Genomic DNA, 4,227 nt, shown 5'->3' with positions numbered 1-4,227 from the left:
TCAAAAAAATCGGGGGGAGGGGGATATTATAGCCCAGTGTGGTAACTCATCACAGGGAAGTGACCAGAGAGCTAGGGGCTGCGGAAAGCAGGGCAGTCCACTGCAAATAGTGCACTTTCCCTGTGGCACACTGGCTAAAGTTCAAGTTTTCAAGATAGCTGTAAAAATCCTTCCACTTACTAGATGGAAACTTAATTAGCCTCCTAACACTCTGGCTCCATTTGTAAAATGGCCACCGCGACGGTAATTACCTCACAGTACTGATTGAAGATTAAATAAGTTAATGAGCGTAACTTACTTAGAAAAGACTGCTTGATGACGGCTAGGCTGTTTATCAAGAAGGCACATATTAAAGGATAAGTGAAAATAGGCAGAAGGTGATTCTAAGAGGCGGGATGCGGGATGTGGGGATGCGGGATGTGGAGACAGCGGGGATGCAGTATGTGGAGACAGGGAGGCATAGAAGAGTGTGGAGTGTTTGGGCACTGGTCGGGAAGTTGGGCTTCAGGAACCGATAGCCATTATGTTTGAAGCTCACAGACGTGGCTGGATCCTAACCTGCTAAACCAAGGAGTCTGTTTTCTGGTGGGCACCGAGAATTCAAAAGGATGGGTTTGGTTTTGTAATAAGTAGATCAAAGATAATTTTGAAAGCAGTTGTGGAAGTTGCCTGGAAGAAGCTTGATGGGTAGGACTGCTAGTTAGCAGATGTTGTCCAAACTCAGAGCTTCAACCAGGGCACGAGGCAGGCTTGACAGAATGGCGCAGGTTCCAATAATTAGGGCGGTATGCTGATTTGTTGCATGTGCAGGGTTATAGAGACAGGGTAGTTGAGGCAAACCCACGACCTAGTTTGAAAAAAAGAACTCAATTAGAAGTCTCATGGATTGTGGAGAGAGAAGACGAAGCTGGTCTCAGATTGGTGGAGCTTGAGCTACCTTTGTAGCCTGTAGGTCAAGATGCTTAACAGTTATTTGGAAATGTCTGGAAGTGAAGCAAGCATTTGGGGCTGTTATTAAACATTTTGCAATTCATCAGTGTTAGACGACAGTTGAAGCTGTGTAAGCAGTTGAACTTTGTCCCGTGTTCTTGGGGAAGATAAGAAAGTCTAGAGCATAATCTTGGCAAATCCCAGTGAGTAAGAATTGAGCAGAGGCATTCAGACTGGGAAAGGAAAGATAGGAGAATGAGGAGACAATAAGAAGTTTTGGGAGCTAGGCAGTGGTGGCACACACCATTAATCCCAGCACTTGGGAGGCAGAGGCAGGCGGATCTCTGTGAGTTCGAGGCCAGCCTGGTCTACAAGAGCTAGCTCCAGGACAGGCTCCAAAGCCACAGAGAAACCCTGTCTTGCAAAGAAGAAAGAAGAAGAAGAAGAGGAGGAGGAGGAGGAGGAGGAGGAGGAAGAGGAAGAAGTAGTAGTAGTAGTAGTAGTTGTTTGTTTTGGGAAACAGGATCAACCAGTTGCCTTAGACTTTATAAATGTGGGACAGTGAGTTCAGCCCTAGGAAGTCTTTTCCTTCCTTCCTTCCTTCCTTCCTTCCTTCCTTCCTTCCTTCCTGTCCTTCTTCTTTGTCTCTCTCTGAATTTTTTAGACAGGGCCTCACAATGTAGTTCAGGCCAGACTAGAACTCACTCTTATAGCCCAGCTTGACCTAGAACTTGAAATGATCCTCCAGCCCTCGTCTACCAAGTGCTAAGATTGCAGGTGCGTGTGCCACCACATCTGGCTTGCATTATAGTTTGATAACGTTCTCCCAGAAGCCAGACTGCAGTGAAGTGACTCAATGGAAGAGGGAGAAGGACAAATGGTAGAGAAAGATCCATGAGTACAGACCAATCACTCCAGACACCTGACTCCGAGGAAAGGATGAGAAAAGAAGAGCAGTCTGAAGCAAGAGAGCATGCAAATCCCATTTTAAGTTTCAAATGGGAAGAGGTGAAGTATATCTGTAGGTAGGGAGAAAGGTGTGGAGGACCCAAGAGAAAGGGGATGATGGCTGGAATTCAAGTGAAGGAAGACAATTCCTCATCGATTCTTCTGGAGATCACCATGAGTAAATTGCCTTAGATTCTTGAGAATGGAATGGAAGCAGGAAGTAGGCAAAAGGGAAGGAGATCCAAAGGAACAAGTCTGTGCTCCCATTCATGCTAGAGAATAGTTCTGGTGCACTGCGAAGAGCCCTTCCTTACGTCCTAAAAGATGTTCACTTCCATGCCTAGTGGAAAATGCAGCTATGTATGCACCCCTAGAAACAATCATTTTGGGGAACTTTAACTGTTTAGATTGTTATCACATTTGTTTTACAAAATTTTGGGAACATAACAGAAAAGAATCCAGGTTTAGTGGGCATATCTGTAATCTCAGCAACTGGGAGGCAAAGATGGGTGGGTTGGCTTTCAGACAGCCCTGGCACAAAAGAAAAGTAAAGGAAGAAAGTGGGGAGGCCGGGGAGACAGAAAGACTACTAACCGTTTCCTAAGTCGAGGTTTTAGCAGCATTTGTTTGGTGGTCCCAACAGTAGATTTATCTCTGCTAATAGCATTTACCGTGGGACTCCCCAAGAAATCTTACACTTTCCTTTTCCATCTCCCTAGGTTTGAGAGCATGGCCACAGCTATCTGTTTCAAGGATTTAATTTTTTTCTTCTTGCTTCTCCATCTGAGCACCTAATGCTTTTTGCTGGGAACTGTTTAATGAGCAGCACGGAGCTTTGCTTGGTGTGCTAATGAGTATGGCAGGAACTAAGAACTTGGAAAAAGAACTGCATACTGACTTTTTAATATCAACTGTCAGCTAAGAGCTGAGATTAACTACCTGTAGAAGTAATTTTATTTTTTGCTTGCTTGGTTTTTGTGTTTTGTGTTTGCTTTTTTGAGACAGGGTTTCTCTGTGTGCTCCTTGCTGTCCTGTCCTGGAACTCGCTCTATAGATTGGGCTGCCTGCCTCTACCCTCCTAGTGCTGGAACTAAAGGTGTGCACTCCCACCACTCAGCTATGTAGAAGTGATTTTTAGAGTTTATATTTGGCTAATGTTCTTCTTTGACAATTTCATACGTGTACATAATGCATCCTATTACACTCTTAGCTCCCTCCTGCCCCGTCACTATGCCCCACCCCTTGCATTCCATCTGTCCCTTTCCAAGAATCACGACTTTTTGTTTTGTCTTATGACCTGTTTAATTTAACCAGGGCCATCTTTGACCACGGCCCTGGGGCTGTACTTCAGCCAGGTGAATTCATCATTGGTCACACAACGGAAGGCCACGATTCCCTTCTCCCTGACTCTTTTGTTAGAAAATAGCTCAACAGTGAGGGGTAGGGAGTGATGATTGATTATAATTGGAAAACAAGCTAAACTAGAACTTTAGACTTAGAAGTTTTGTGGTTTACAAAAACATTTATGAACCAGGCATGGTGGCACAGGCCTTTAATTCCAGCATAGTGAGGTGGATCTCTCTGAGTTCAAAGCCAGTCTGGTCTATATAGTCAGTTCTAGGCCAGCCAGGGGTACATAGTGAGACCCTGTCTCAAAGAAAAATCCCATATTTGCTTATTTATCTGTAGGTTTATTTTTGTTTTTCATATATAAGTGTTTGGTTTGCATGTATGTATGTGTACCATGCACATGCCTTGTGCCTGTAGAGACTAGAAGGTGTTGGATTCCCTGGAAATGGAGTTACAGACAGTTGGGAGCTGCTATGTGGTGGTGGATTTGAACCCAGGTCTTCAGGAAGAGCAACAAGTGTTCTTAACCACTGGGCCATCCCTCTAACTCTCAAACCCATATTGTGTTGATTGATTGATTGATTGAGTGTGTGTGTGTGTGTGTGTGTGTGTGTGTGTGTGGTGGGGAGGGTTCAGGTGGTATGATGCCTATGTGGCAACTGAAGGACAATTCCTGGGAGTTGGTTTTCTCCTTATGCCATATGGGCTTTAGGGATCAAACTCAAGCTCTTAGGCTTCCAGCAAGTTCCCTGACCTGCTGAGTCATCTCAACAGCCCCTGTCTGTTTAGTTTTGATACAGTCTCACTGAGTACAGTACAGGCTGAAACTCATAGTCCTCCTGCCTCAACTTTTATATTATAAGCATATGATACCACTCTGTGTATTACATAAAAGTGTATAGGAATAATTTCATGTCAGTATATATAGGGATTCCCTCAATTTTTGTGATAATATGACTTTGACAAATTTCTCAACTTTATGGTTCTTTTGTTAAGGAT

The sequence above is a fragment of the Microtus oregoni genome, unplaced genomic scaffold (assembly GCF_018167655.1).
Source record: "Microtus oregoni isolate MIOR12 unplaced genomic scaffold, Mior012 000104F_ref0000108, whole genome shotgun sequence".
Taxonomy (NCBI): domain Eukaryota; kingdom Metazoa; phylum Chordata; class Mammalia; order Rodentia; family Cricetidae; genus Microtus; species Microtus oregoni.
Note: the sequence above shows the minus strand (reverse complement) of the source record.